Below are 8,834 nucleotides of genomic sequence, written 5' to 3' on the forward strand. Positions count from 1 at the left end.
TTTTTTTTTTTTTTTTTTTTTAATTTAGTCTTAAACTATTTCTGGAAAGATGTTTTGAAGAGGTCACTGCTAGGACCAGCTTCCACTGTAGTCTGTAATGCTGGTATCTGGTTATCCTCTTCTGTGGCTTTATCCAGGCACTGATTATTGTTCCCATGCTGCAGGGTTAATTTCACTGTGTTGTACTCCCATAGTTAGCTGCCTTTAGGTGGTGGCATTTGAGTATGGTAACAGGGCCATTAAGTTCAGAAACATCCAAGCAAAGGTCATCTGTTCTAATTCCTTTGTTGGCAGTATAGAGTATAGGAGAAAACCTGATTACCTCCCATATCATGACAGTTAAAAATTCCAACTTTTTCATTCTCTTTTCTAGCCATGTTATGTAGACACTGATTTGTTTCCACATTTCGTAACTCTCCCAGTGAGAAATAATGATGTGCAATTTGAGAATCAGGGTAGATATTCTCTAGGCACTGAGAGAAAGTTTTGCATTGTAGTTTGTGTCCCAGACCAAGTCTTGATGCTGTATCTCCATAATCTACCTTTGTAACACCAGGTGAGATTAGATAGAAGAAACTCTTGAACTCATCCATCCATACTTCTGCAAGTCGTCTGTTATTTTTATTGATTATCTGCCCTGTGCCTCCTGGATATGGTGTTGCTTTCTGAAACACATGTCCAACATGTGAGCAAGTAACAATTTCCAAATTTCCTTCACACTGTCAGATCCTAAAGGAAATTTCTAGATTTTCTCCTCCCCAAATATCTGTTCCAGCATCATATGCTCCAATTTCCTGATAGTAATCTCTGTCTATTGAATAAAGGCCTGCTGCCATTGCAGATGTTCTGCCAGGATGAGTTCAACCTCCTTTCCTTTTTCCCATTTCTCTTTGGTGAACAGGATACCAGTGAAAACTGAGTTTCCAACTGAGTCCACCATAGACCATACCTGCCATGTACTCAAAAGCATCATTGCTGATCACATCAGGGATAGGACATACCACTTTGTCCTGTCCTTTTGATCCTGGCTGTGAAACGCTCCAGCCAGACCACTGTTCACTCACAATGAGTATCTAAGGTGATCACTTGGCCTTTGGAGACCTTTTAATCTTTTTAATCTAGCTCTGATCAATCCAGAATGCTGTTCTATTCAAATTATGTGAACTGGCACTTTTAGTTTTTTTGGATAACTCTAGAAGTCTTTTCAAAAAGTTTCTTTCCCTGACATTATCTACTAGAACAAATTCTTTTACCATGTGTCTTTGTGAGCGATTAATGACACTATGAACAGTTTGAAGAAGCGTGCTCCAAGCCTTACTGTGGAAAACAATCACCACGCTTCTTGTTGGAAGATTATCTGGATACACCTTTACTTTACACCTCCCTGTGTGGGCTGTGATGGCAGTGGCAATTGCTCCTCTGGGCCAGTCCAGGCAATCACCGTGTGGGTCCGGGGACCACAGTGAAGACACTGTACTGGCCTCGCCTCCATTGAGCCTGCCTCCGCCTCCGTGCTGGGCCTCCTGGGCTGGGCGTGCTAGTCCAGGCCACTGGGCAAGATGAGCTGCTGCTGCTCTCTTTGGACCCCAAAGTGTGGCTGGCTGCCTGCAGGCCGCTAGCTCATTTGGGTCCTCACTGCACATGGGTACTGTGCATGGTGTGCTCTGCGTGGGGCTCAAGCCTAACCAATATTAACAATGACTGGGTCTGTTGCTTAGTACCACCAAATCAGTGTATGGCACATAGTATATATGCTCAACAAATACTTGTTAAATGAGTGAATAAATGAAAGAACACAGAGGATATGTAACATATTAGTATCCAAATGTCATCTGATTCTCTTTAGTGTCTGGGCTCATACAAATGTGTTAGTCGTTTCTCTTGTTGCTCAGACGAAATACCCGACACTCAAAGTTGAAGGGGGAAATGCTAATATGGCTTACAGTTCCTAGAGATTTCAGTCTGTAATTGGCAGGCTCCAAAGTAGAGGGGTAACAGTTTATGTCAGCAGAAGCAGCAAAGAGCAATGAGAGACCTTAACAAGGACTTTCTGCCCCTTTTATCTTCTGACTACCGGGATTAGAGCAGTGCCAAACCAATCACTCATGTGTGGTGGTTTAGTAATCAGGTGCCCTAATCCCAGCATCGTACACTCTAGATTCAACCACCTCCACAATAGCCCCACCTCATTCGCAGGAGGCTCCGGCAGGACATCTAGACAGTAGTTATAACATTCTGTCCCTGGACCCCCAATGACTCACCCATATCCCTTTATGCAAAAGGCATTTAGTCCATCTCTAAAACTTGCCAAATTCCTAACGGTTACAGCATGGCTGAAAAGTCCAAGTCCAAAGTCTCCTCTGAGATTTAAGACACACTCTTAGCTGTGAGCCTCCACACACATGAAAAGAAAGTTAAACACTTCCAACATTCAGTGGCACAAGATAGACATTTCCATTCCAAAAGTTACAGACAGGAGACTACAAGGAATGGGAACAAAGTAAGTTCAAACTCCAGCAGGGCAAACATTAAATCTCAGAGTTCCTCTTCCAGCAACCTCAACAATCTGTGGCAAGTTGTGAACTCCAGGGGGCTTCCACCCCTATAGCACTTCCAGAGGTTGTAGCTCCCACAACTTCTCTCTTGGGCTTGCTCTGCTCCCTCCTTGAAGCTTTCCTCAGATATTCCACACTCCTGGCTTCTCCAAAGTTCTGGGTTCTTCACTGTATCTTTAGTTTCTCTCTCCTATCTCCACACACTGCCCTCTTAGGAGCACTGCCTGGCCTCCCAGGCCGTCTTCTGAAATCAAGGTTGAAGCCTTTCTGACTCCACAACTCTTCCATTCTGCCTGTACCTAAAACTAGCACCACATGGATAATGCCAAGGTCTTCTGGCAGCTGGACAGTAGTAAGGCTTCCATCTCTCTTGGCCATAGGGGCTGAGTTACCTGGATCACTGGGCACTAGGTCTAATTCCAAGGAACAAATTCTCTAGGCTCTTGCCATTCTGGAACATGGTGACCTGGGGATTTCTTCTCAAAGCAAAGAGTTTCACTATTGAAATTTTAAGACTGCAAAGGGTAGAGACTTTCTGCTTCTTGTGATGCCTTCAGGCCATTTTTATATTCTCCCATCCCTTCTCAGCAATCAAGATTTCCTCTGCTATGTTTTTGCATATCTTTACTGGAACTTCCCTTCTGGCCCTTCTGGCCAAACTCAAAACATTTTAAATCTTTATGCTGGGATTTTTGCTCTTGATTCTCAACATAGATCTGGCTAAAAGTCTACAACAGCAGCCATGGCATGGCCTCAACATTAGACTGCCTTGAAATTTCTTCTGTGAGATTAAGTACTCTGCCACTGTTAACCTCAGTTTCAGGCAGTCTCTGGAATGAGCAAAATGAAGACAAATTTCTTGCTATTCCATAACACATGTTGGGAGTGCAATGGCCGATGCAGTCCTTCTTCCTAGCAGAAACCTCCCGAGTCTGGTCTTTACTGGCTTTCCGGGCTTCTGAGCTCTGACCAGAATCTTCCATACAGATAGCTAAGGTGTTCCAGCTCTACTTTCACAGCTGGCATCTCCAAATCTTTTGTGACTCTTCTCCTTCCCACAAGCCAGAGCCACAGGCTCAGGTAATGTCACAGCAAGGACTTTACTTCGCTGGTAGCAAATTTCTATCTTAGTTTCCTTTTGTTGCTGAGACAAAAGTCAAAGGGGGAAAGGTTTATTTGGCTTATAGTTCATAGAGGTTTCAGTCCATATTGGCTGGCCCCAAGGCAGAGAGGCAGAGTAGTAATGGTTCATGGCAGACAGATAGTAGCAAAGCAACAAAAGATCTTTTTTTTTTCTTTTAAATTGAATTTATTGGTACATTCTAGGTAGACAGTACAGTTACATTCATTACTGGGATCTTGTACCTTTACATGCTAGGTCTTGGTTCTCATTTTTTCCCCTTGTACCCACCCTCCCTTTGCCCCCACCACCTTCAAAAACTTTAATTCCATTTTTACATTTTCTCATATTTTTTTCCTTTTCCCTTGTTCCCCTTTCCCTATCCTTCTCACTGTCCCTACACCTTTGGTCCTTTTCTTCCTATTTCACATTGCTAATAGTCCCATTAGGATCTTGAGTACTATTTCAGTTTTTCACATCAGAGAAACTACTTGGTATTTGCATATGTGTGACTTATTTATTTCTCTTAGGAGTATATCCTCAAAATGTACCCATTTACCTATGAATGAATCTACTTTCTCATTCTTTATGGCTGAGTAGTATTTCATTTTATAGAAAAACCACAACTTCTTTATCCAGTATCCAACTGATGGGCAGATGGGCTGTTTCCAAGTTTTAGCTATTACAAACTGTGCCACTATAAACATGGGTGTGTATATATCACTGTGGTATGATTCTTTTAATTCTTTTGGAAAGATACCCAGCAGAGGGATGGCTGGTCAGATGGAACCTCTAATCCCAGCTCTTTGAGGAATCTCCATATTGACTTCCATAGTGGTTGCACCAGTCTGCACTCCCACCAACAATGGAAAAGGGTTCCTTTCTCCCCACAACCCTGCCAACATTTGTTATTGTGTGATTTCTTGATAGCAGCCATTCTTTGTGGGGTGAGGTGAAATCTCAGTGTTGTTTTCATCTGCATCTCTCGAATGACCAGTGATGTGGAGCATTTTTTCATATATTTACTTGCTGCTTTTACTTCTTTGAGAGATGTCTGTTCATTTCAGATGCCCATTTTAGAATTGGGTCTTTATATTTGCAGGGGCTGGTTGTTTTGAGTTCTTTATATATTTTAGATAATAGTCCTTTGTCTGAGGAGCAGCTGGTAAAAAGTTTTCTCCACATTTTAGGTTGTCTCTTAGTTCTGTTGATGGTTTCTTTTGCAATGCAGAAGCTTTTTAATAATATGAGATCTCAGTTGTTGATTCTTTCTGCTAGTTCCCGTGCTACTGAGGATTTGTTCATAAAGTCTTTTCCTATGCCAATGTCTTTGAGAGTTCTGCCTAACTTATCTTCTAGCAAATTTAGTGTTTCTGTTTTAATATTTAGATCTTTAATCCACTTGTATTTTAATTTAGAAGCAACAGAAGATCTCAACAGCATCTTTCTGGCCCTTTTATCCTATCTAGACTACTGGGATTAGGGTGGTGCCAAACCAATCGCTCATGTGATTTGGTAATTACATGCTCTTAATCCCAGAATCATGAACTCTAGATTCAGCTGCACCTTACAACTGTATGAGGCAACATCTAAACACAAGCCATAACATGGATATAGTTTTATTGTTCTTTAATAGGTCAGTTAGAGATACAGTATCACTTATAACAAATTATTTGGGGCTCTTCTAATAACAAATATATAAAATAACTGCCATTTTAAAGATTTTATAAGATAATGATTTATTTTAGATCCAGTAACTCATTGATAAGGAGATACACTAAATAGAAAATGTAGACAGAATAATGTATATATAATTATTGTGAAGAATAAGGTCTGTGTTTATATTCTTCTTTTTCTTTTTCTTTTTTGGTGGTACCAGGGATCGAACTCAGGTCCTTATGCTTGCGAGGCAGGTGGCAGAACCACTGAGCCAAATCCCTGGCCCCGTATTCTTATTTTTCAATATGGATGTCTGATTGTTCCAGAAACATTTGTTGAAAAGATCATCTAGATTCCATTGTGTTGCTTTTGTTCCTTTGTCATAGATCCATAAATATGGCTATATTTATGTGGGTTTATTTTTGGATTTCCTATTCTGTTCCATTGATCTGTCTGTTCTTTTGCCAATTTCAGACTCTCTTGATTACTGTAGGTTTATAGTAAGTACTGAATTTGACTAGTATCATTTTTCTCATTTTATTCTTCTCTTTCATATTGAGTTGGCTATTCTGAGTCTTTTGCCTCTCCCTATAAACTTTCAAATCAGTTTTTTAATATAAAATGACTTACAGGAATTTGATTCATATTGCATGAATCTATAGTGCAAGTTGAAAAAAACTGACATCCTGATAATATTGTTTTCCTATCCATGAATATGGACTATCTCTACACTTACTTAGGTCTTTGATTTCTTTTATTAGAGTTTTGTAGTTTTCCTTATCTGGATCATGTACATATTTTGTAAGATTCAGACCTATGTGTTTTATATTTTGTGGTACAAGTGTAAATGGTATTGTAGTTTTACTTCAAAATTCACTGACTTTTTTTTTGTACTGGGAATCAAACTTGAGACCTTGTGCTTGCAGCACAATTAAGCTAAATCCCCAGCCTTTCACTGACTTTTTTTGTATGTTAACCTTATATCCTGCAGCATTTGTATAATTGTTTCTTAGTTGTAAGGATTTTTGTTGATTCTTTTTCATTTACACAGAAAATATTTTACATGAACAAAGGCAATTTTATTACTTTCTTCCCAAACTGCATACCTTTTGTTTTCTTTTCTTGTCTTATTCATTTATTAAGTCTTCCAGTAAGGTGATATATATTTTGATGCAATGTATCCTCTAAGAGAAAACATTACTAAGCTGACTAATCATCAAAACATTTCTAAAATGCCCTTTCAAAATCAATTTTATTGAGGTGTAAGTTACTTAAAATATACCCACTCATTTTACTTGTAAAGTTTGACAAGGTTTGTTACATATGCATGGTCATATAACCACCAGTAGAATAAGGAATATAGAACACCTCTGTCATTCCAAAAAGATTCTCAGCTGCCCATACATTGTCAAAATCCAGCTCCAGACAACCACTGACCTACTTCCTGTCAAGGCAGGTTTATGCTTATCTTTTCTAGAGTTTCATGGAAATGGAATCACACAGCATTTTTTCTCTTGTATCTGTCTTCTTTGGCTCAGTGTAAAGGTTTTGAGATTATTCTGTGTTGTGAGTGTTAATTGTTTGTTCTTTCTTTATTATTGAATGATTCCATTATAAGAATGTACCACAATTTGTTTATGCACACACCTGTGTATGGACATTTGGAATGTTACCAGCTTTTGGATATTTTGAATAAAGCTGTGATAAACATTGTAATACAGGCCATTGTGTGGACTTAGGGTGGACAAAAATCCTTGGGAATTCAATAGTTTGAGATGTAGAACATTATCCCCCAATTTTTTTTTGTGGTTTTTTGAGACAGGGTCTCAGTATGTAGTTGAGACTGACCTGGAACTTACTATATAGCCCAGGCTGGTCTTGAACTCACAGTAATCCTCCTGCCTCAGCCTCCCGAGTGCTGTAATTATAGGCTTGCACCACCATGCTCGGCTTCCCAATTTTTACATCTTGTTCCTCCTACCACAAAAAAATAAGCCTAATGCTTAAAGTTTGGAGGCACTATATACCTTATTTGCATATGCTACTCCAGTCTGTTTACTGCCAGTTTGGAGTGAGTCCCAGAAAAACGAAGGCTCTCCATACAAGTCCAGACTTGACAAACTGCTGTGCCACTTGGGCCTTATGATCAAAATGATATTGTGGCACTAGCAGTTTTGGGGATAGGTAGGACTGCTGCTTGGCACCTTTGGTAAGCCTTTCTAGGCAAATCCCAGCTTAGCCCCTAAGGATTTGGGAGCAAAGCTGTGCCACCCTCTGAAGACAATGATTCTCACTTCAAGGAGCATCTGGCCCACAACTGATAGCAAACCATTGATCATGGGCCACCACATTATCTTGATATTTGAGTTGTCCTTCATCAGCTAGTGTTATCTGATCTAAGCCAGAAAGTTTGGTGCATACATCAAAGGGAAGTGGTATATATGATTTGGGGCTCTAATTGGCCTGGCAAGCACATATACATCCATGAACAAGCAAGAGACACCCTTAACCAGTTCTATTGTCTATCTGAGAACTCCCAATCTGCATCTCTAACCTCATAGGCAGGTTCCTGAAACCAGTTGTTATGGTTGGGATCCAAAATGTTTCCCAAATGGCATAATGCATTGAAGGATTAACTGCTAGATGTCGGACTTTTGGGAAGGGTTAGATAATGAGGACTCTAAACTCATCCATGGATTAATCCATTGATGAGTTCATAGCTGAATGGGCTGTTGAGGAGGGGCTAATTTGATGAAGTACCTCACTGGAGACATGGCTTTGAAAGCCTTATCTTTGTCCCTGTCTCCTCTCTCTCTGGCACTGTCACCCTTTCTGTTTCCCAGTTCCATGAGGTAAACTGCTTTGCTCCACCATGCCCTTCTGCTATGATGTTTCTGCCTTACCACAGGCCTAAAAAACAATGGAATTAACTGAACATGGAATGAAAATGTCAGCAAAAATAAACCTTTCCTTTTTTTAAAATAGCTTTCTCAGATATTTTGTCACATCCAACAAAAAGCTGATAACACATTAGTGTACTGAGAAGAAAAAAATTGGGATATGGTTTCTGGTTTCTAGTATCTGCCTAAACTGGATAGAGGGAACACTGCAGTTCCATTCTGGGGTGTCCCTGAAGGATGGTGGTGAAGGAAAGTTTCTTTGGTGGGCAGATTCTGAGCAGTACAAGTACGTGTTCATTTTGTCTAAAAGAAAGGATTACATGAGTGGCAAGTGGTTTAGCCTGATGGTTAGGAACTTAGAAGAGATGCTACTGGAAAGCTGGTAGCAAGGAAGTATGGGGAAGAAATAGATGGATAAGTCTCTAACTGCACACCAAGGGTGAACCAATGTCTCCCATATGAATAAACAAAACAACCACCATAGGGAAGGATTTCAATAATCAGATGAACAAGATAATCTATCCCGGGATCATCAGCTAGCCTCTTTCCACAGCTATCGTGGCCCTTGCCAAATATTATAGCACCGTGGGGAAGGCAATG

The 8,834-nt window shown here is 40.1% G+C and overlaps 1 pseudogene; it reads right to left on the reverse strand.

Annotated features, from left to right (window-relative positions):
• Window positions 1–35: 35 nt before the first annotated feature.
• Window positions 36–1,643, reverse strand: LOC104862193 (annotated as a pseudogene).
• Between the last annotated feature and the right edge of the window lie 7,191 nt (window positions 1,644–8,834).

The sequence above is a fragment of the Fukomys damarensis genome, unplaced genomic scaffold (genome assembly GCF_012274545.1).
Source record: "Fukomys damarensis isolate Sample0158 unplaced genomic scaffold, DMR_v1.0_HiC HiC_scaffold_38, whole genome shotgun sequence".
Taxonomy (NCBI): Eukaryota; Metazoa; Chordata; class Mammalia; order Rodentia; family Bathyergidae; genus Fukomys; species Fukomys damarensis.